Source organism: Pagrus pagrus (genome assembly GCF_965226575.1).
Source record: "Pagrus pagrus genome assembly, chromosome: 7".
NCBI classification, from domain to species: domain Eukaryota; kingdom Metazoa; phylum Chordata; class Actinopteri; order Spariformes; family Sparidae; genus Pagrus; species Pagrus pagrus.
In genome coordinates, this window is record NC_140191.1 from 10,577,186 (window position 1) to 10,602,009 (window position 24,824).

The window sequence follows — 24,824 nt, forward strand, 5'->3', positions numbered from 1 at the left end:
TGTTAGACCACAGTAGATGGATGGTCGTCTCGCTCTGGTCTTTCAGTCCCTCAGCCTTGCTCTCTGTGGGGACTTCACAGCACAACAAACCATCGAGTTCTCACCCAGACGCCGACCTGCGGGCCGGAGGAGGACAGAGCTAAACTACATCCACACCAAGGGTCGGGTCACGCTCAATCAGAGCCGGTGCGAATGATGCGTTTTCGGGCCACGCTGGAAATCAAAAGTGTCGATAGTCTCCAAACGGCCCCACTGGTGAAAAGTTGGCTGTCGTAGAGAGGGGGGCGATGTGATGCTGTTTAGATCTGAGGATAACTGTACACACTTTCATACAGTCTTATTTCGTGTTTCATTTTACTCCACATGAAAACATGAGAAAACGGAGAGCGTGACAGAGAGTCTCAAACCCTGGTTACAGTCTCACCTCCACACAGCTGGCAAATCGCTGTTTGAAGTGAAGAATGTCGGATTGACGGTTTCGGCCTCGTTAGCGCTACCCTTTCCCGGTGTCCCTCCACCTGCACCTCAACCCTCGTTAGTTTAAATTGTATTAAAGCTTGTGCTGCTCCCTCATTCTTTATTTTGATGCTTCTGTTTTCGTCCACGTGCCTCCTGTGCCTGTTCCCCGGTGCTCATGTGTTCCCCGTGTTCTTGTTTTGTTCCTTAATGGTTTTCTGGTTTGTCCCTAGTATTTGTATTAGTTGGGTATTTTTTCTTTGCCTGCCATTTTGTTGCCTGCCCTTTATTTCACTTGGATTTTAGACTTTGGTTATCAGCATTAAAGCTCCCCTTTTGCTCCTTTACCTGCCGTGTCTTACGTTTGTGTCCATTTTTGCATAAACGTGACACATTTATGGGCCTCAATAGATTGCAGGTTTTGCTGTATCGAAGCATTATTTAGGGGGGCATTGAGAGCAGAAGAATGAACCAGCAGCAACTCAACAGTCTTACCTGGCTGTCGAGTTTCCGCTGTTGCATTGTTTAGCCAACCGAAAGAGGAGAAAGAAAAGGACATTTAGTCATTTTCTTATTGTTTTAATGTTACTGTGTGTGTGGAAGTCTCCTCAAAACCACTGACAACTCACATGTAAACAGCGTTTCATATATTTTCTGCCTTTTGCGGATGAAGTCTGAGAGCAAAACAAATAAATAGGTGAAGAAAAAGGCAAAAAAAAAAAAAAGGCCAATGTGATTTCTCTGTTTGTGTCTAATGCTGATGACAAATGTGACAAATATTATGCGCCCGTGGGATGCTTGTTTCTGCGTATTTGTCTGCTTTTGTGAATTTGCACCTGATTGTTTTGCGCCCTTATCTACATATAACCAATGCTGGTGATGGGAAGCAATCAATCGTCCAACTATCCCATTAGCAGGAGCAGCCTAGAGAAAGGCTTTGTGAGTGTGTGTGTGTGTTTTTGTTGTTGGTGGTGGTGGGTGGGGGTGTTCTCTCTGTTAATTTGTGTCAGGCTATTTAAATTCACAATACAGCCAGAAGAGTGAAAAAGAGAGGGAGAGAGAGAGAGAGAGGGACGAACTGGAGAACCCGACCGAAAGGGACAGAAAACAAATGGAGTGGAAGGAAAAACAAGACCGGTGGCAGAGAGAGAGGGGCAGATTAGATGGGAGGGGGGTCGACCAAGTGAGAAAATGGGATGAGAGAAGTGTCAGAGGAGGCCACGGAGTCAAAGTCAGCATTTAATCCCCGAGACGGCTCACGGGCTGGGCAAGAAATCAGCCTCGCTACAAGTTGGGCGAACGCACAAACACGCATGATGCACATCACGTGTTTTCGGTGCACCCTTACATCCACTCGGTGCCATTATTGAGCACATGTTTCCCGCACATTTTCACAATTGCACACCCTGACCTTAACGTTCAAGGACACATACCCATGTTGGGGATTGTCAAACTTGCAGCCCCAGTATTTCATTAAAAGAAGTGAGTTCGTATTTATTCATTTAACTGTTCATTTATTTTTTTTCTGTAGACTCTATTTCCCTACACGATGGTCTCAAAGCTATTTCAAATGATTTTCCACACTGCCAGACATATTGGTTTGGAAATAGATTTGAGGAAGAAATATCAAATCCTTTCATTTTATTCTAACTTGTTTGTAGAAGCAAGTATTTCAGTCTGTTTGAGTCGGTTGGGTGTCTTTTTGCATGTAAACGCTGCACGTCTTATTGTGTAGCAGCAGCATGTGCCGTTATGTGTTTCCCCAGACTCCACTGCTGCACCGAGACAAGGACATTAGTTACTCAAGAGCAAATTACTTAATTCACAAGCCATTTAGCACCGATCTCTTCCACCCCAGTAAGTAGATACTACTGTCTGCAGCACTTCCACTAGCATTAGCCTCCGCATTCATTTCTTCATTACATTTAGCATTAGCTTAGCTATAGGCACTGTGCCGCCCTGTTAATTAAGTCTGTTTTGAGCACGGAGCATTTCAGATCACGTTAGCGCGCTAACTGAAGCAGGACCACTCTGTCTTGCCTTGTTGCCTCCCTCATCACACGCCTGTTTCTCTTCTCAGGCTTTACTTCTTTGTCTCCTTGCCTTCCACTGCTCACATTTTCTCCTGGGGTCACTGGCCAACCATAACAAGAGAAGGGAACTGTCTGTGTTTGTGTGTCTCATGTGTGCTGAATTTCTATCCATGTGAGAACCTTTTTGACTACTTGCCATATGAACATGTGTTCAGGTTAGGATACAGGGTTGTATTTCAGGCTCAACATCAGGTGGAGGTAAAGCTAAGGGATATAACAGTGAAAGGGTATTAATGGGGTAAAAGCCTGGGAGACACATGTCATGTTGCGCATACTCAATCCAATTGCCAGAATACATGGCTGCAAACCAGAGATATGTTGTAACTTAACATTTCTTTGTTTTCCTTTTCATTCTGTGTTGTAACCAATTGTGCTTATAGCCTGAAACCACCTGATTAGAGTTAGGAATTTTTCGCTCACCTGGTTCTGTCGCTATAAGGCTGAAAATCGCCTCAATGCCGAACAAAATGACCCAGTTTTCAGCTCGAAAATAACCCGATGCCTATTTTTGTTGCCACTTACATAGCTAGAAAATGTCCCAACATTTGTCAAAAACAAATTGTTTGTCGGCACTGAAAAAATGTCCAGACATCTTGTGAGAAACATCTGCTTTTGTTGCCACTAACATGGTTGAAACATTGTTAGACAACGCTATATCAGGTCTTATAACTGCTCACGTGGCTGGAAAATTTCCAAAACATCCAGTGGTTTCACGCTCATGTCTGTCGACATGCCATCTCAAACAGTGGTCTCTCTCTTGTTGAAAATATCTGTTTTTGTTGCCACTATCCAGCTGGAACATTTCCCGACGTCAAAAATATCCATTGGTTTTTCCCGCGAATGTTGAAATACTGCTGACACACCATCTTAGCCATCATGCCACTATCAACTCCACCGCCGGACATGAAACTCGGCTCATATACATGAAATTGGAACGTGATATGACACATGTTAAAATGTTGATATGAGTATGAAATGCACAAATTTGAATGTGGCCGTGGTTCACATATACTTAAACGCCAACATTTTATCCCTGGGACTGGGGTGGAGTATTACAGGACTCACAGAGTGGCTCTGTTATCTGCTGTGTTTGCCTCTGCAAGCTGGGTTTATCTTTCTACTCCTGTGTGTGTGTGTGTGTGTGTGTGTGTGTGTGTGTGTGTGTGTGTGTGTGTGTGAATAAGATGTGGTTTGGCTGCTGGCTCAATTATTATTGGAGCAAAGGATGTGCAGTTGATGAATAGAGGGAGGGAGATGAGGAGAGGAGGAATGGATGACATGATAAAGCGGCGGCTCGGATGGGAACATTGAGGCACGGTGTAGGACAGCCGTCCAACGGAGGAGAGAGACGGGTGGCAGTGCCAGTGGTGGCGAGAGAAAAGATGAATACAGAGTAGGAGGAATCAAACAAGTTAATTTGCATTTTATGATACTTCTTTCTAAAGCAGAAGCAACTTAAACTGAAGTTCCAGACAATTATTAGTGCTTTTGACTTCCTTCTTCAGCAGCGACAGTGTAGAAAAAAGAGGCTTACGCCGTCACAAGCTTCGCGCCCGGTTTGACAAACGTCCTCGACAGGTGTAGATGAGAGGTGTTAGTGGTGGACATAATTGGTCAGAGATACAAGATGGTGGGACTCCTGTTTGAAGCTGATTGCATGTCGCTTGCGCCTCAGGCAAAAGTCTTACTCAAGTTGAAAAAAAAGCGAGGGCGCCTCTTCATTTACATTTTCAGTGCAGGGAAGTTCTGTTAGATGTTAAACTGTCACTCTGCAACATGTAGAGTGGCAGATCACTGAACACAAGTGAATATTTCCAAACTGAGAGAAACACAAAGTCTCTGTCAGTGCTGAACTTTTCACATGCAAGAGAAACACAGAGACCGAGGGAGGGTTTACATTTAGTACTGAACACAAAGTAGAAATTTGGGATACTTGTTTTGATGCTGTGTCGTAGTCCTACACCACTACATTTCAAAACATGACAATCCTTTTTTTCTTTTTATTGTACTACATTTGTGCAACAGCTATAGTTCCATGTTATTTTGTATGTCCAACTCTGACAAAGCATTACACAATATTGTGATCAACCGGCAGGGAGCGTTGGCGTGAGAGCGCTTGTGCGGTGAGAGAGTAAAACGCTATCTGGACAAAAGCCCTAAGGCTACCGTTTCAAAACCAAAGAGCACATTTATTAATCAGAGCACTTAAATAAGAATGTAGAACAAGCAGAGCACTACATTTTTTGAATTTCTGAACGATTCTCAGTCGGCCACAGCGGGGGGAAGGCGTGTAGAAACAGCTGTTTGCGGCTTGCAGCTCTCTCTCTCTATCTCTCATGGTTCTCTCCATGGTTCTGAAATGACTGCATAGCAATAGTCACGTATCACAGAGGGCACATTGGAACGATCTAATATGACTTCACTCCAAAAATAATGCAAATGAGTTTGCTCAAGTTGTGTAGGAACAATTCTGTCCTAAAATATGTGCAAACCTGTGTCCTTGACTTATAAAATGTGATGTATTGTTGTGGATTAAACTGCCCGACAGTATATTAAAGGTGCAATATGTAAAAGGGCTGTGGGAACATAGGGATGACCCCCAGACAGCTAGCTGCATGGCTAACTTAGCTAACTAGCTAATGGCAGACACAGTTGGAAGATACCGTTGGCAGCAGTTAGCGGTTACTCTGGTGATACGCTGCCCCCAATTTATTTTGATTATGAATTCAACAGGTGGTTTATTTGTAAATGTTGCACCTTTAAGTAGTTCAAGCAGAAATAGACAACTTTTCAACGTCCCCCCCTCCTAGCAGCTTCCTGTAAACTACTATTGGCGCAGCTTTCGCAACCACAGTCTTAGCGAGCTACTGCTAGCAGCCTGGCTACTGTTTAAAGCAAAAACCAACGGTAAGGATCCCAAGGAAAACCTTGATCTCAGTGCTGTAAGAAGACGAAGTGAAACAGCTGGTTGTATTGATATAAAAGCAGGTTTTGAGCTGTCTCCTGTCCTGGTGGTAAGGGGAAACACATATAAGTGAGGAAACAGACTTTGACACAACACCGGTGCTTTTAATTGAGTCCAACGTCCAACTTGTTAACTCTTGTTTTATCACGCTGCCGCTTCACCTTCTTCACCTTCTCCATCAGCAAGGTTTCCTTTTCTTCTGCAGTGCAGTGAGTTTTTCACAGTTTTTCCGGTTATTCCACCGTTTCCTGGGGATAGCGACCAGGGAAAACAACGCCTCTTCCTGTTTTGGTTGCGCTTTGGCAGACACGCTTCTTTGTGCTTTGATTACACTTCAGTTTTTCTAGACAAATCCGGTCTGGTGGTAGACAGATTATTATAGTGAGAGCAAGGCTTATAGGGAAACAATGAGGATGGTTTCATTTTTCTACAGCCATTTCATTGTGCAGTATTTACTTCATAATGATAAGTTCAAGCAAAACAAAAGTTGTCCATTGGCCGTTACAGTATATTGTGCTGGTCTCATCACTGGAGAAAGATCTGATTTCACTAATTCACATTCTGGTAGCGGGGGGAAAAACACTCTGTCTTGTTGTCTTTAAACAAATCACAATTGTCTCGGGCGTCATTAAACCCCGGATGCAGCAATGCAGCTGCAAAATAGCATCGGGGGTTGACTTGTTTTGCACATGGGGAGGTGAGCCCTGACATCAAAATGGCTAAATCCCCACAACAGAAAAGCAAACATCTGCTAATGTGTTAATGTTTGTGCTGTTAGCGACCACATTAGTGTGAGGGTAACTTGCCACTTTCAGCCTGGAGGTTGTTGTTTCCCTAAACTACGGGGATTGTGAAAATGCTAAGTGCAAAACAGTGACAGGAAGGAGAATGCTGACTGAAATAGTCGGCCAATGGCAGGCATATGCCACATCCGGTGAGTCAGACTAATGCTGTACTATTATAACTGATTGGACTCCGGTTTTTACTTTAGTATAATGTTGACTGCACGTTTACCTGCACTTTTACAGCATGGTATTGTAACTGTAAAGAAGGAAAACACAGATGTTGTCATCCCAAAACCTCCATTGCTCATCTTCGTTAAAACAAATTGGCTGTAATCATATTTGCAGTATGAAAGTCAATTTAAGCCCGTGAAGAATGAGTTAAGTAAACATTGTGATTCTCGCATGTGTTTGCATAATGTTGATTTTTATAATACGGGACATGTGGTCTTGTCGGTTTTAATCTAGCTGGAGATGCATATCGCCGATGCGTCTTGCATGTTTATATAAGAATAATGTTAACAGGCCATTAAAGCTCCTGAAGCTTAACTGAACCGAGGAGGGGAGCGAAGAAAAGAAGAGAGAAGCGAACGAGTGGGAAAGAAAGTAGAGGAACGGACGACAGGGCAGAAAGACTGATTAAGAAGGAGGAACAGAAAAGAGAGTGTGGTAGTCTGAATGAGAAGTGGAGAGAGAGAGATGAACAAAGACAGCAGAGAAACACCTCTAATGAAGATGAACAACAGAGAGAATCTGTCACTGAAGACGAGCCGTGGCTGATAGATGGCAGCGATAAAGGAGAAGACGAGTGTTTAACTCTCACAACAGTCATCATCCGGCCAGCCCATAATACTCTGCCCATCCTGACCACTCAGTGACATCACCGCTTCTTACTGTGGGGGGACGCTGGGCGTTGGTGTCGCCGCGGCAACTGGCTCTCCTCCAGCTGTTGCCAGGCGGCAGTCTCCATGGAGATGTATATGGTGGGGGTGGGAGAAGCAGAGAATGGAAAAGGGGTCTAAGGGGCGACTGTGGGAGTGTGAGTGTGTGTGTGAGTGTGTGTGTGTGTGCCCCTCTATTAAAAGCATTTTTCAAGTTGAGATAGTAATGTCATTAAATGTAATGGCGATGTAGACGGAGATTAAACATCCAGAATGGTAGATATGTGGTTAATCCCACTGGTGTTTGTTGAAGAGAATACCCCCAACTCAGAATTAAGCCTGCTCCGACTGACAGCTCTGTTACCGTGTGCGTCCAAATCCTCTTGTGTGTGTGTCAGTGTGTGTGTCAGTGTGTGTGTGTGTACACAGATAGGAGCAGAGATAAAAGGAACAGGTAGACTGTGTGTGTGACGACGCAGCAGTAAGTAAGGATCTCTGTCTCTCTGTCTTTAATGATATACTACCTGTAGCTGAGACAGTAGAACACACTCGCATACGCTCGCGCGCGCACACACACGCGCAGATTTTCTCTATATTCTCTCATTGTATTCCCTTTTCCCCGCTTCACTTCACCTCCTCCATCTCTCCAACTCCCACTACGCCCTCTCTCTTGTAATCAGATGTGAGTAATACACATTGTCACCGCTGAGCAAAGTCACTACTCCTCCTCGCTTTTCTGCAGCCACAACACATACACACTGCAGACACACACGTGCACACACACTGTACATGCACACATCGACTACTTCGCTGTAGGCGACACATTTGTCTCTCTGCACCAGTAAACCCTTCAGTTTGTTCGATGCCCAACGCAGTAGAGTTTATACAGTTTTAAGCCCTGTACTTGGCCTCCTGCTGCTCAGTGCAAACATATGATCTTAAACTAGATGCACAGATGCACTGAATAGCTAACATACTAGCTCAGCTGGGGTTTTTCAAAGAAAATCGATTAGATGAATTTTAATTTCCCTTTTTAAAACGTTGCCCTTCAGTATTGCGTCATGGTCATGAGCCGTGAGTGACCTTTAACGCTCAAAGACCCAGACTAAAATAAGCTATCGTTCTAAAATGTTGAATAATGTGGAGTATCACCCATGTCTTTTTTTGGGAATGGTCCGTAAATGAAATATAAGATTAAGCCTGTTCTCCACTGAATAAAGCCGAGGATAATATTACAATAAATGGCTGTAACTTGCTTAGGAAAGGTCAGATGTAGACAAAAAAATATTTAGAAGAACAAAACATCCACAAACATCTTTTTAAATTAAAAACAGAGAAACTGAAGTTCATGAGGTCCATTTGAATCCACAGTAAAAAACAACAACAACAAAGAAAAAAAAACACATTTTGACTGCCGTTAATTTATCCATTCTCAAACAAAGCAAATGTAAAATTGGGAATTTAAACGAGCCAGACTGAGACCTATGCTTCTTTTGTTTTTTTCCTTCCCTTCAGTGTTGTAAAGATCGCGATTGTTATGAAGGTCAAAGTCTGAACCAACACAAGCAGAAAACACTGCTCCTGTAACGCCTCGTCAGTAGTCTCGCCTTTCACTCCGTTTTGGGAGTTTCAGGATAGAAGTCATGCCTAGCGGCTAGTTTAGCAGTTTAGCAACTACAAGACTGGACAGTATTGGAAAATTGATGTGTTTTTTGAGCATTAAAGCATGTAAACCTATTCTAGTAGTATCCAAAATAAAATTATGAACATGAAAATCAGCAAGTCAGGCACCCCAAAAATGGTTTACCCGAGGGTTAAACACCACATCCGTAGATGACTGTTACCAATTGAGCTTCATCGTTTCCTGCCTGGAGATAGTCACGTAAAAGCACGTCCGTTACGTCCGAGCCTGATCAATCGCTGTCATCTCGTCAGTATCTCTGCTATCAATTTCGTTACCGGAGGAAGTCGAAACAATGGACTCGCTCATTAAATGTATTACCTTCGCCATGTGAAGTAGCGCCTTTGCTTTTTGTCTGCCCCGCAGGTTCAAGTTTTATTTCATAAAAGTGTGTTAATTTCCTCTGACGTTATAGCGAGGGCTGTCATTAATTCAGTGGAGGCGGTTCGCCTCTGGTAGCCGCTACAGGAAAGTCTGAATTGCAGCGAGTGTAATGTGCATTTTTCTGTCTAAAAGCAGAACGTGTACGCTCATTTTATATTCAGTACTGCTTTAGTATAGTGTAACGCACAAAAAAGCTATATCTGTAAACTCTTATCCTCAGGGCCTGTTGGCAAAATAAATCATTATTTTCTCTCACACCATTACTTATACCGCACCACCTGTAGATGAATTCATGGCTTAGTCCTGCTTATAATGGCTTCACCTGTAAACGCACTTTGCAAGATAAGTAATTGCCTCCGGTATGCAACTTGTATTGGAGTTTACCAGCACACGAGGATGAGTTTAAATGACATAATCATTCAAATTGCACCAGAACCGTTGAAGTTAAATTGTTATTTTAGACCCTCAGTGGAAGCACAGGCTGTAAAGACACAGTATTAGTGCCTGCAGGGATTAGTATTGTTACTCTGCGAACTGAGACTCCCTGGCCAGCCCTGATCTAGTGTGTCTAGTTGCAGCTCTGCCAGTTTTTTTTCTGCCAGGCACTTTAATCAGCTCCTCATTGCTGCATGAATTCCCTATGTAGGCCTGGCCTCCCTCCCCTTGTGCCTGGCAGCCTGTTATTTTCCCTGCCACATCCACAGCACATCAACCTGTAAGTGTCATTTAGCTATCAACACACACGGCTCCCCAGAGCTTTTTTTGTTATTAAAAAATGGGACACGCTCCCCCTGCCACCAGGGTGCCACGTGTTTTTTTTGTGCGTGCGTGTGTGTGTTGATGTTCACTTTGGCTACAGAGACAGACAGTGCTATTACTAAGAGTAACCCAGTGCTCCCCTGGAGGAATCAATGAATCAGGAATTACTTGTGCGCCTCTCCGTGTCTACGTGCATGCCTCTGTGTGTGTGTGTGTGTGTGTGAGCGCGTCTTTTCGAGCTCCGAGAAATACGTGCGCTTATTCTCGCATGCATTACTCTGTGTGAGTGTGTGATTGTGTGTGTGTGTTATGCGTGGGTTGAATGTTGCAAGAAGCTCAAACTGCAATGGAGATGGAGGCCTGGAAAAAATTGTTTTTCCCTCGTTGCTGTATGTCAGGTCTCAAATTCACTTTTTTTGTTTTGTTTTTTTGTGTTCATTCCGCTCCTGAATCTTTCATACCTCACTCCAGATAAGTGCGGTGATTACCTGCTTACATGCATTCGATTTAAGAGCTCGAGCAAAGCCCCCCCGCAGGGTAATGAGTTGGCCTCCTTGCTGGAGAGACTAACCTGTGCCTGAGTTTGTCCGCCACTGTTTACCACTCCATTTCACAGTGGTTTGTTTTATTCCTTTTCTTGAGTGTAGATCGAAAAGGAAAAGAGTTTACATCGGCGAATCATTAAAAATGACAAGTAGAAGTGTCTCGGTGACACAGCTGGCTGCCGTGACTGGCTTTGTATTTCACCAGCGTCGCGACTGGAGCAAAATGAGCTGTCAGATAGCGTATATGGGCTACTCTGTGTGTGTCTGTGTGTACACATTTCATATTTGATCAAAATTAAGCTGTCAGAAATGTCTTTTGATCGATATTGAGAGTGTGCGCGTGTGTGTGCGTGCGTGCACGGCGCTTCGGCGGCGTTTTTAGGAGGCACACTCTAACAGGCTTTAGCTTCGCCTAAATCTGTGCCATATTAGTATTTATATATTCAACTTCATTTTCCACTCGTTTACACGCCAGCGCGAGCACATAGGTGCGCAAACAGAGTACACACACACACACACACACACACACACACACATACACACACACACAGAATGCTTTATTTATTTGTGGGAGTTTTTAAGCTAATTAGTTTGAGTCCAGGGGAAAACAGTAATTGCCTCCCAAGAGTAAAGGGGGATGACAAAGGGAAAGAGGGAGGACAGAGGCCTAGTGGGAGGGAAAGAGAGAAAGAGAGAGAGAAAGTTGTGTGAAGTGGGAGGAGCATTTACGGGAGCTTGTTGAAAAGACGTGTTTTGACACGCACCGTCTTGAAACCTGCTGCATGTGTCTTTTGTGAGTGTGACAGATCGCCGTCGACGGTGACTGGAACAGTGTGTGTTTCTCCGAGACGTCACCTTGTTGTTTGTGCGTGTGGAAGTGTGCATCAGTGCATGCTCTCTTAGCTAATGGTGTGTTTGCGAGCGTGGGCGGTGAGCGAGACATCCCTAACTGACACCGTCAATACTGTATAATTTGAGTGACGGAGGAGAGAGTGAGAGGGAGCGACGTGACAAAGACGGGCAGAGACACGGAGAGAGGGAGAGGGAGAGACAGAGAGAGGAGAGGCAGTGTGGAGACAGAGAGGGATTTGATGTTTGAAGGAGATAGAGTAGGACGGGAAGAGACGCAGAGAGACAAAGTTAGACAAACAAGAGAGAGGGAGAGATGCAAGGGAGCCCAGTGGCAAAATGACGCGACGCGATTGAAAAACAAGAGGAGAGACTGAGGCAGGAATTATATTTGATGAGAGAAGAGATGAAGATGATGAAAAATAGGCCACCTCTGAGGGTTTTTTGGGGCTCGGGAAATCAATCATTCTATTAATCTCAATCTTTCTATGAATTTAATCCTGACTCACCGCCTTCTGTCCCCGAAACTCACAGACGGCTTCGTCTTTTTTGTCGCTCCTTGCTTGTATTTTGTTCCATTCAGGGGCTGAAAAATTAACTGTAATCTCAAACGTGTTACTCGTTGACAAAAATGACATGATGACAGCACTAGTTACTCAATAGTTACTAATAGTAGACTCCCTATAAAATTACTAGTCATTACTCAGCCCAGCGACTCCATAGGCGCCACACTGCTGAGTACACGTGTAGCAGCCAGCGTGCAGATCGTTATTTACCGACTTTCAACGGCTAATTACCGTCGTAGACAAGCAGCAGTCCGGTCTTCACATCAAAAACTGCAGGTTCATGTGCTTCAAACTCAGAGCATGACTCTGTGAATGTAGGTTCACCAGAGGCTCGTCGGCTAAGAATACGAAACATGCAGTAAACAAGACCGCTTTGGAGTTTCTGGTACCTTCCACCGCTTCCAACCCCTACGGCAAACTGTAACATCCCAGACTGATCTCTCCAATCAATGCTCAAAGAAAAAAAGGGTGAAATCATCCCCCTCATCCAGTTCTCGGCAAAGTATAAAGAGTTTTACTTGGATTTGTAACTTTAATATTATTATTAACACATTTTTGTCTTTTGAGGTGTCAGTCGGCTCGAAAAACGTGTTGGCAGGATGCTTGAACAGCATTTGAAACCCCTGGAAACCACACCGTCTTTGATGTCAGAACTGTGTGGGATGAGTCTGGCGATTTTTTATAACTTTCCAAAACCAACAATCTGGCGTTCACACCCACTTCGTGCAGCGATTGTTTGGTGCTGCGCAGAGGTTAAGGTTGTTGCAAAACCAGAAGTGGTTTTGGAAAATAAACTTCAATGCATTAAGAAACGATAATCTCTTTCTATGCCACTGGAATTAGTTTTCTTTAATTAACAACCTGCTCACGGAGCCCGTACAGAAAAAGTCACTGAATAAGTACCAACATGTTTGAATGATGGTGACAATGACCTGTGCAGCCTTGGGTTGAAAATATGATTCGAGATCTGCTTTTATACCTTCAGTATTTTTGCACACAATCGAACAGGAAACACGTGGTATTGAAAAAGTAAAGTACAGATACTTCACAGCCTTAGTGGAGTTGAGAACCTTTCCGTCAAGATCTCTTTTTATTTCCATGCGATACACGACTTCTTCTGTCACTTTTCATTATTGTAACGCGATGAATGCCTTCCAGGGTGGATTGTCTTAGAAATGTGCGCTGTAAAAAGCATATTTTAAAACATTACCACCTCTGGCTCCTCTCTGTGACAGCCAGCTTTTTAGTACAATTTTGCCTTGGGACACGATACTTGGATGCATTGTGCACCACCCACTACTTCATTTATTTATACAGTTTAGAGTTGCAGGGACATTGCACATTAATAATACTTCTGGAGATGCGCCAGTCAAGCCATCCTGGTTAATTTTACAACCGCAGTCCCTTGCCAGATGTAATGACGGCTACAATAGACACTTAAAATACATTAAAACAGAACAGCGATACTGTACATTTAGCAAAGCACATATAAAAAGCAAGGACGGCAATACATGGAACATAAAACAAAGCGTTTCTAATGAACAAAGTGGTCGCGGACCGATCCGCGTGTGAGCCGCCCACACTGACGCCCTGATCTCGTCACAGGCATCATGTCATCGTGTTGGCGCTTTCCTTTGCCACCCTTCCCTCCTCTTTCCATCTCAACATCTGCTAATGACAACGAGAGTGAATGTAAGTGTAAGATAATGATGAACCAATTTAACAAAATACATGTGAATACATTATGTGTTCCACAGTACAGCACCAGAGTGTGATCCACCATCTGCCGCACACTGGAAGAACAGACACCTCTTTGTGCTGTAAAACATGTTTCGCTTTTTACAGTAAAGCAGTGCCTCAGAGGTAAAAGTGACTTTAGAAGCTGGTAGAGACTTTTCTTCCTTCCTTCCTTCCTTCCTCTCTCACTCTAACTCTCCTTACATCTCTCTCTATTTTCTTTTCGAGCTGCACTGCTCTTACGTACAGCGCACCGTCTTTGCGAAGTCGCTGTGTGCTTCCATCAGCGGTTGCTCTCCTGGTCCTTGTATGTTTCAAGGCCATTAGTCACGTTGTCACGGGGTCACCGCAGGTCACGACAGAGTGCATCTCGAGCTTGTTTACTCCTCGGGTTGCACTGAACCCATCTGTTCATCACCCCGCCTGTCTCTGCTTTAGCTTTCGTTAGCCATCGGACCTCCCTTCAAATCTTTATTAGCGGGGAGATAGACGATATCGCAAAGTATATAAAGGAATCAATCTAAATCGACAGAGTTAATCAACACTATGTTTATCACTCTCCGATTTTCCCTTTGCTCATTTCGTCTGTCTAACTCGTCTCTTCCCACTCTCCCTATCTGTTTCACCTCGGTTCAAATCAATTCAAGATGCTTTATTGGCATGATGAAATCCTTCTCTCGATGCCAAAGTACAAGTGCAAATCCCATTACCAGCACGTCTCAATTTAGATGAGACAAATAAGCAAGCGCACCTTTTGGAAATTGTTCAAAATATTAAGGGCTAAATTTGTTCTTATCCGTTTTCTCTTGAAGTCGTGAATATTAAAAAAACGGGTCATGAAATATGTGGTTTCAGGGGCAAGTCATTTCTTGAAACAGATGGAAACTGTTTTTCTTTTAATTGAATATTTCTTAAACATGAGTACATAGTACATTTGTTAGGGACTATTTTCAGCAGTGGATTAATACACATTTGGTGCCCTAGGATAGAAGCAGGACAGTTTACTGTAATATTGACTCAAAACAAACCACTGTCCATCTTCGTCTTAACGAGGTAACATGTCACCCGGTGCAACAATGTGGCCTTTATGTATGTATATGACAGCTCTATGCAGGCTTTTGTCTGCCTGACATATTCATAGGATCAACTCATGGCCAGGTTTGCTATCTTCATGTCATTCATTACCAAATTATAAAGAAAAAATGTGGTTAAGAATTTAACCAGCTATGTTTTTTTTAAAAAGTCAGCACTACATTTACTCTCCAACAGCTTTTCTCTTGTCATTTTTCTCTCTCCAACCCACCACATGCTGTCAGTCCTTGTCTATAAGGTTATCACGATACCAGAAAAGAAAATAGATTTTCTTCTTCTTTTCTATGTGAAAAACCTTGAAAACAGTGCTGGTACAAATACAAGGTGAATGTCTGTGCAGCACTGGGTTAAATAATCTGTCTCTATCTATCTTTTTAGTACTTTTGATGCTATTGAATGTATAATTAATAGTAATCTTTGTTATTATTCGATAATAACAAAGATCGCATTGTTTTTAACGTGTGGTGTCAAAAGAGTATCGACCTATCGATACTTTTGATAACCTAAGTTTCTCCTCAGTTCAAACCGGATTACAAGGTGCTTTATTGTGATGATCACATCCCTCTTTCATTGCTTTTAAAAAACAAATTACTCAAGTAGAGGTGAAAGTAGTCCTTGAGTTAGGGTGACAAAGCACGTACTGAAAGAGTTACTGGAGTGGTGAGTGCTATTACTGATTTCTTGTTGATTGGTCTGTAAATATAAGCGACTAGCGCTATTTGAAAGCAACGCTGCTGCTTCAGCCACTGTGCTGTAAAAAAAAAAGAAGTATTTCTCAAAAATCCATTCAAGTAAGTTACTCTATGCTGAAAAGTAGGATTTACTCCAAAAAGTTACTCAAGTACATGTATGTAACGGAGTAAATGTTACTGGTTGCTGCCGACCCTGCTGCTGTATTCTTCATCTGTATTCACGTGGTTTTGAATATCAGATACATTCACTGACCTTTATCAGAGATGATGACTGTTTATTGATCCTTCTGGGGAATTTGTTAGTTTACACCAACAAATGGGCTGTCGACAATTACAGCATTTATTAGACACCATGAGTGGGAGGTATGAAGTGCTTGAAGGACCACAGATTGCTAATTTGGAGTTAGTTGTCACTTGAAGATGCTAATAACCCTTCCAGCTGTTCACACAAGGTGCATCGCAAAAGTTTTAGAAGTCCAGCATCCAGAAGTATAAAAACCGAAATGCTCTCCATCTGTTGAGTCTGCTTCTCCCTCTCTCTGACTCCTATTCTGTCCTCTTTTATCCGTCTGTCTGTCAGACTCTGTGTCTTCTGTGCTGCTCTTTAACTGTATTATAAAGCCATTTTCCTACAGTAGCCGCTCTGTCTCTCGAGCCTCCCCCCGTACCCGCTCTCTCCCCTCCCACCGGTTCAAATCAATGAAACTGCACAGGCCCTTCCTCTCCCCACTGACTCTCTGAATACTGTTCCCTCTCTCGTTCTCTGAATACTTTTCCCTCCCGCTGCGTCTTCTCCCGCTCTGTCTCTCACTTTGAATACTCTCGCCCCCGTCTCTCCGTCAGTCTGCCTGTCTGTCTCTCGCTGCCTCTCTGTCTGTCATCTCTGCTGGACAGTAACTCTGTTTTCATAAAACTTCCTCTGTCCTCCGCTGGCTGGATTTTAAAATGTCAGATGAGGACCAGAGAGCAGTGACTTTTTTTTTTCCTTTTCTCTGACACACACAATGTCCCTCTCTCTCTTTCCGTCTCTCACAAACGCAGTACACACACACAAACTCAGACATCAATGAAGAAACACACACACACACACTTCTTCGGATCCTCTCGTCGCTCGCACACACACATTTGGTGACTCATACTAATAGGTAGCTCTGCCTTTCATGTACGTACGCACGCAGACATTTGGCTCTCACAAAGACAGCAAAACACCCCTCCACACATTTACACGACGTGGTGACTGGTGATGGCGTCTAATTTTTACTCCGCTGACATGCCACACGTAGGCTTGCCAGTAATGAAGCCTGTGAACAGATCTGCTCTTCAGCAGCACAGCCAATTACAGCAGGCATCCTGAGCACGGCTTTTAAATTCTCCTCAGCGGAGGATGTGAACAGACAGAGTTGTGCGTCAACCGTGTTCTGTCACACTCTCACATCATTTTAACTTTGCCTTTTTCTTTTTATTTTCTCCTCCAGCAGTGAACACTGGGAATAGGAGGTGACTTTGCCATATTGTTGACGCTGGCATGTAATTTGTTTTGGAGTGGAGGAAGCAAATTAGTGATGCTAATCTCACTTATGGAGAATTTGTTTAATTGGAAATCCTCATGATGAGGAAAAAACAGACAAGAAATGAGACCTAAAAAAAAAAAAGAGAAGGCGAGTGCTTTTGTGTCTGGTTAACCACTAAAAAGATTTTTCAACATGTCGGATTTGAAAAAGAAGTTTAATTTCACAGCTACTTGGGGACGTCTTTCTGAACGTGGGTGTGTGCAGGAGTGTAAATAGCATAAGTTGTCTGTACACACACGTTGCTGCGTCTGTTTACTGATGTGAGCGCCGTGTGTGTGTGTGCATGTTCCTCCTGGATGTCGCTCTGGATTCTCAGAAGGGACGTGTGCGTGATACGTGTCTGTCTGCGCACACGTGCCAGTATGTTTCTTGTCATAGCGTGTCAATAACTGAGTGTGTGTGCACGAGTGTTTAGCAGCAGCTGTGTTTGTCTGCAAAGGAAATGGATGGAAAGCTCTTTGTCCAACCGCAAATAGGCTGCAAGTGTGACTCTTATTCAGAGACGCGAGTGAAAGACTTACAGTTGCAGCTCCTTTTCAGATGGGTGTCGGGAATAGAGAGGGATGGGAAACGATGGAAGGAAAATGTTTACAAATGATGGCAGCAGACAGGGAGGAGGTGAAAGTGCGGCTCGACAAAGTGAAAGCGATCTGTTTTCAAAATAGCTGCCAGAGAGAGGAAGAGGAGGTTAGGAAAATCTTATTATGGCGAAGGACAGAAAAGAGGAGAAAGGAGGAAAAAGTGATGAGCGGAGATTGAGTTGAGAGGTTAAGTGACAGAAACGCTGGGTGAAAGGGTGAAGCGAGCGGGAAACGCACACACTGTGAGGGAGAAGCAGACAGGGTCACGCCAGTTTCCTCCGCCATTGTCAAAGTCAAATGCCGCCGTTTGCTTGCGAAACATGCAAATGAAATGCAAATCAGCGGAACCTTGGGCGGAGGGGGGGGGGGGGGGCGGATTTCATGTTGACGTCGTCATGGCGATGCACGGTGGCACACACGCACACACACACACAGGCGCACGTGCGTGTGCTTGTGTGCAGGCATGTGGCCGGATGGATGGATGGGTCAAGGGGGCGAGAGAGGGATATAAAAGAGGGGTGGACGGACGGTTAATGAAGATGAAAGAGAGGGAGACTGTTTACCTCGGAGTTTAGGACGGCGGAGAGGACGGAGGACTGCATCCGCACCAATAATGCAAAATACCGAATCCTGGAACAAATTTAATAGAGGTGAGCCGAATAATGGGAGAGGGTAAACAATTGACGTTATGTGGAAGAAAATGAGACAAGACAAGTGGAGAGGAGAGGAGGGAAGTAATATGACACAAATAGAGCTGAGAGGAGAGTCGGCGTCGTCGACTCATCACTCACTTCTCATCCGTCCTTCAAGTTTATGCTTCCTCTCCTCCACTTATGCATCAGTCCTTATCCCTCCATCGTCTCCCCTTCTACACTTAGCATCCCTCAGTCATTCCTCTTTCAATTTTCAAGGCACCATTAGGCAAGACAGGGGCTGCTAAGTGAAAAGCGTGTTTGCGCGCTGGTAGCCATGTTCAGGTCCCCCATACAAATCTCTCTCCGCCTGGATCGGTCTCATAGCGAGACTGCAGGCCGTATATTTTTCCCTCCCTTGAGTGTACCCTACAAACAAGGCCAAAGTATTATACTGACAACAACTCGAGCAGCCAGTCTGCAGGTCGTTCCTTTTAACTTTGAGTGGCAGCGAAGGCAAAACTTTTATTGTTCCCGAACACTTCCTCTCGGGAACGGAGCCAGAAGGAAAGCAGTTCATAAAGTATGCGGTTTGGAGTGGAGATTCAGCAGTGACTGAGTCTGTGCGTGCATACCAATACGATCTGCAGAGAAACAAACAATTAATTACGGTATGTGCGCGGAAACGGATTCAGATACCTAAAAAAAAAAAATCATGAAATAAGTGCAGGAAGGCGAGCTGGAGGAGGTAATGAGAGTGGAGGAGCAACTGTGGACAAAGAAGACAGAAGCAGAGATAATGAAGAAGAAAAATCACACGGACTGGGAAGGGCAAATGAGGGAGAGAGGGAGACCGAATGACAGAGGGAGATAAACAGGCAGAGAGGATGCAGAGTGCACAGGAGGTATGGAAATGAGAGGAGAGAGACCGGGGGTAAAGGAGGTAAAAGTGAGGGGAGGAAGTAAAACGAGTGATGCGAGGAGGAGAGAGGAGGAGGGATGAGGGAGGGGAGCAGTCGTGCAGGGAAGGGCTGTGAGGCGAGGGAGAGGGCTAACAGAGGGCCGTGTTTTACAAATTGCCATTTGAGAGGAGCCAACGGAGGGATTGGGGGTGGGGGGGGGAGAAAAAATACAACTACAGACCGGCTCCAGATTGCACACAGCGAGAGATGTACTCAGGCACCCTCCAAACACTGCATCATGCACACACGGGCACACACACAAACACAAATATTTCAGATCCAGGTCGACGGAGAGCGCGGAAACTGTAATGATTTGATGGGCGCGCTCATCGTTGTACCTGTGAACTCTTCTTTACCTCTCATTGATTACCCTTATTCTGACGGGGAACATTTTTCTTTCTAGCTCTGACTCTTTAACACACCTTCACCCACGAAATACCTTTGAAGTCACATGGAAATCAAAGTTAAGAGCAACACTGCTTTCAAAAGTCCAACCAGTGTTTTGTCAAAAGCGTTTTTCATCCATTAGTTTGCTTCCCTCGACCTCAAGCTAACCCCGAAACTTAGCCCTCACCCCGACCCAAAATTAGATCCTGACCTCAAACACAGAAGGCAGGAAGCATCTCAAAATGCAATTCTACCTTTTCTTTTTGTGAACTGTCAACTGCATCTTACAAAACCAGAAACGTCTTAACTTTCAGAGAAACAAGAGCAGAAACGTGGCTCCACTGTGTTCCCTCCTGTTCTCGCTTTCCCAAACTTCATTTGCGAACGCGTGTTTGACTGACACGGGTGTGTCCTGACAGAAATCACACATTTCCGAGGGGGAAAAAAACTTCTCCCTTTGTACTTGCAGTATTTCGTAATGTGCCGGCAATGTTAAGGGCTGCTGCGCACTGTGATTGGATAGTTTGTCACCATTGTAATAATGGCCGCTTCCTTAAATGAGAAAGAAATGAGAAACTATCACGTCTTAAGTGACTCATTTACATGAATATAAAATTGTACATTTTATTTCTGTTCTCGTCCTCGAGTCAAATGACGGAGGCTGGCAGAGGTTAACAGTCTCTTCACTCTTAATCATTCCTCTGTCTCCGGGGTTTAAATGCAGGGTGAAGTGAGACATACAGTCCCTTATTTTGTCGAGACACAGCTGTCGACAGCGTTGAGTTTCAAGAGTTTCGAAGGCATGATTGCATTCCTTCAGATTGCGCAAATGAGTAGTTTGGATTTATTTATTTCAATACGTGAGAAGTCAATTTCATGCGAAAAGCTGTGATTTTTTTTGGACATCTTTTTTTTTATTCTTCTGTGCTCACTCGTGCCTCATGTTCGGCTCCAACATCTGTTTCGGCGAGCGCTGCAGTGAGATGCTCATCGAAATGCAGTTTCTTTTTTCCCACTTAAAACACAACTTTTTACATAACTAACCTTTCACCAAAACCCAAGTGAATAGTGAGGAAATCATTTTCATACTCTGCATGCCTAACAACAAGAGAAAGCAGAAGAACAATACGCACTCACGCACAGTTAGAGACACTCTCGCTGTCTTTGTCCCACTCTTTAAGCCCTCCAAACCCACCAGGCGCTCAGTCTAGAGCGTTTGCTTCCAGGGGCCCCGCTGACACTCTTTTCTCTTGGCCCTTATCCCTCCTCTTTCAGCTCTGCGCTCCAGCGGCACAGGACATCATAAAAGTCCCATCAGCGTAGCGCCACCTTTCTTCCCCACCCACTGTCCTTCCCTCCCATCCCGCGGCCTCGCCGCTCCCCTCCAGTTCACTCCGGCCATCAGCAGCAAAAGAGGAAGGAGACTGAAAACATAACTGCAAAAATGTCCTCCTCCCTGGCAATTTTATTCCAATAACACTTTTATGGAGAAAGTGGTTATTGAGTTCAGTTTGATTTGTCAAGCAGCATTAACAAGTGAATGTGGTAATCCTTGAAGGGATTATTTATGTATTTATTGATTTTTTTTTTTTGGACCTCTCTTTGGACTTTCATGTCAAGGACTGAAAGTCCTTTGTGTTCACATTTAGTGTTTCTTAGCCAAATGTATTTTTGCGTATCCTCATCTGAATTCATTTCCTCGCTCATAATACATTTTTGGAATATTTTGAATCCATTTTCGCAAGTTAGCAGTTTGCACCTTTTGTTGGTACTTATTTTCTGGGCGTATTAACACCCCCCGACTGTGGATACTGGAGTAGTGTGAAACCATTGGCAGCCTGTGTGGAAATCTGTTTAGTAGCGCAAACAAATGAGTAACCGCCCCCAACACAACACCAGTTGTGAAAAAGTCACCAGGTTATTTTTGTGTTTTTCATTTGTTCAGCCAAAGAAAATTAGTGCCACCCCAACAACTTCAGCCAGCTGTCAACACTTTTTACAGGGATGAATATGCAGATGAGACATAAAATAGAGCCAATTCAGCTGCGGTACAGGGTAGTGTTGCAGTACTCAAGATCAGTCTTGGTCTCAAGACGGCTCTTTGAAGGTCTCAGCTCGGAATTGACCGCCTTTCTACTCGGTCTTGTCTCGGACAAAGAGGACTCTGGATTTTATTTTAAGACCAGTCAAGACCAGACCTACATATATATTTGGCAATTATAGAAGTGAATGAAGAAGGAGTGCCTATGGTTTGCATATTCTATATTTTATTGTACGTATGTCATGCAGCGTGACTCAAACTGGTCTGGTCTTGATGTTCACTCGGTCCCCCCTTGCCGAAGTCTTGGTCATGACTCTGTCTCGTCTTGACTACAACACTGGTACACTGCTGTGAAGCTGCTTATAAAGACTGAATAGCCAGTAGTTCCTTCCAGCTTAACTGAAAAAAGCCACAGTCATTTAGCGTAGTGTTGAGCTGAACTATTGATTAAATCAAAAATAGTGTTGTAGAAACATGGCTGTTGTTCTGTTTAGTGTAACTTTAAACTCTAAACAGCACATTTAGTCACTTCTCTCCCACTCCTGCTTTTTTCCATCCTCGAAATATTTCCAAATTACAGCCTATTGTGCTTCAAAACAACTACTAGAATTGATTATGTATGCTTCGGTCCCTCTTGGCTGTCGGCGCTGCAGAAATTGCAGTTGGTTCAGAATGCCACAGAAAGACTTTTCATGAAGAATCAGCCGCAGGGCACATATCACCCCCATTGTTGATTTTTGTGTCGCTGAATGCTGCTGAAATGTAATGTTGATTTCAAGAATCTGTTTAAAAGTCTCTCCGCAATCAAGCCGCAGCTTATGGTTCTGACTTTTTGACCCCTCTGTGCTCGGACTGCAGGTTTACTGGCCGCTCCTCGGTCGAGAAGCTTTCGCCGTCGTGGCCCCTCAGGGTCTACGTTAACCTTCTTGCTTCAGACTGAGTGCGTCTGAGCACCTATTTGTGCAAAGAGGCTTTTTATCGATGACTGTGCTTTACTGCGTGATGTCTCTCTGTCATTTGTTTTGCTTTATTGACTTGTGAGGCACTTTGTGGCGCTCGTTACATAAAGGTGCTACACAAATACATTTCACCTTTTACAGTACCTTACAGAGAACAATGAACGTAAACCTTTCTTATGAAATGCCTGTAGTTGCGTTACTGTTTCATCAATAAGTTAGGGCATCAACGCAGGCTTTTATTCACTTGAAAAAACACAGACACACAACGTGCACTGTATATGGCTCTCAAGGTTGACAAGTTTGATGAAAGCTTTTGGCAAGAATAACACCTGACCGCTTCCTCTGTGTTATCCACATTGATTTATATTTTTAAACTGCATCCACACTTCAGACGTGGCTCCATTCCCTCAAAATACAGCCTGTTTATTCGCCCTCTAGAGGGTTTTAAATGCAGCTTCACGTTGCCTTTATGACATCACATCCGCAATTGGGGGAAATTGCCCCCTTGCGCTGTGTTAGTTGGTGTGTGACATTCAGGTAGTGTGAGAACTGTGTCGCGCTGTTCTGTCTCATACTTTGACAAGGCCCTTCACCATTCTGCTTTGTCAATATAGGGCAGATCCGCTGGGGGATCGGGCTGAATACATGAGCCATTTGGAGGAGAGGCTTTTCATGCGCTGACTGTCTCTGGGGCTTTCTCAATTCTCTTTGTGTCACAGAGGCATGGAGTGTCTGTCTGTGTGTGTGTGTGTGTGAGGGTCAACAAAGAATGATGATAGGCTGACGTAACAAGGCCCAATGATGAGAATAAACAAGAGGTTGGCCTGACTGTCAAATCAGCTTTCGATAAATGGACAGAGGGTCTATTGATGTTGTTGTGGTCGGTGGTCGTGGTTGTGTGCGCATGCGGATCTGCGCGCATCTGTATTCTGTATGTGTGTGTGTGTGTGTGTATCTGAGTGATGTATAAACCAGTATATGTGTTGTTTCTTTTTCGCAGCGGCCGCCACAGTCGAGCGATGCTTTTATCCCTTCCCTGGCCTTGTTCCTTCTCCTCTCTCTCCTCTTCTCAGACATTTCTGCAAGGTTCATTATTTTTGCATCTGGGAATTGCAAGAGTTTGATTGTGTAATTAGAACTATTAAGGAAATAATTCAAGATCTAATTTGATGGTGGAAATCCGATGATGAAAGAAACCCCTTTGCTGCTCTGGTTTTTCTCTTCATCCTTCTTTTTAGCTTTTCTACACCAGGGAAACACAAGGTGAACGTTTGCTCAAAGCCAGAGCCTCTGCGTGAAGTGACATTACGATTTCACATTGCGAAGAGAAAAAGCAAAAAAAAGTCCGTCTGACAAACTGAAGAAACGGGCCTCTTTGAAGTCGCCAAAAAGAAAGAAACTATTGTGACACCTTCAAAGGGTTGGCGTGTGTTTGTCCCCTCAGGTGTGGATGGTTACAGTAGGTCTTCTGCTCCGTAGTGACAGCATGTAATACGGATGCTTCCGCTCCGCAAGGAGAAACAAAAAGTGTGTGGCCGCTTGACCACCAAAGTTAGGATGGAGGGGCTTTTTTTTTTTTTTTTTGACGCATCAACACCCAGGGGTTCATCATCTCCTAATCTGTCCATGACTTGTATGCCCATTTGTCGCTTCACTTTGTATTACTGGAACATTCTGCGAGCTGTCTCTGTACAAAAGCAGCTCATTTACTGTAAACAACTGAGATCAGAGTCTGCTTCCTGCCGGACCCACAGCAGCTATTGTGAATGTGTGGAACCAGTGTGAACTTTTCCGTTTCTTAATCATATCTGGGTATTTTTGAGGGATGAGCGAGTACACCATTAGCAACATTATGTAACCCTCACCTTAAAATAACAGCTTTAAAGTCATTTTGATGGTGCGGTGTCTTGTGAAAGGGTGAATGGTGTCTCTGTCTCAGCCACTCTGCCCCCCATCGCCTGTTTCTGCAAGTAACTTCGATGAGAGGGTAGGATCACAGCGTTACATACACGTTTACTTCAACATACAAGTTTTCAACACATAACATGATATGACGTAATGAATTATGTTTGTAGTTGGCACCTACATTATGTCTGACAAACTGTAACAGACCTGGGATTTGTATTTACATACATGACAGTTGTGTTGCTGTGGGCGGTGCCAAATTGCACAAATTGCCAATTGCCAATTTCTACATAATGTTGCTTAA

The 24,824-nt window shown here is 44.0% G+C and overlaps 1 protein-coding gene across 1 annotated transcript in view; it reads left to right on the forward strand.

Moving 5' to 3' along the window:
• Nucleotides 1-24,824, forward strand: part of cadm4 (cell adhesion molecule 4) — a 166,446-nt gene that overhangs the window by 76,541 nt on the left and 65,081 nt on the right. The window lies entirely within an intron of this gene.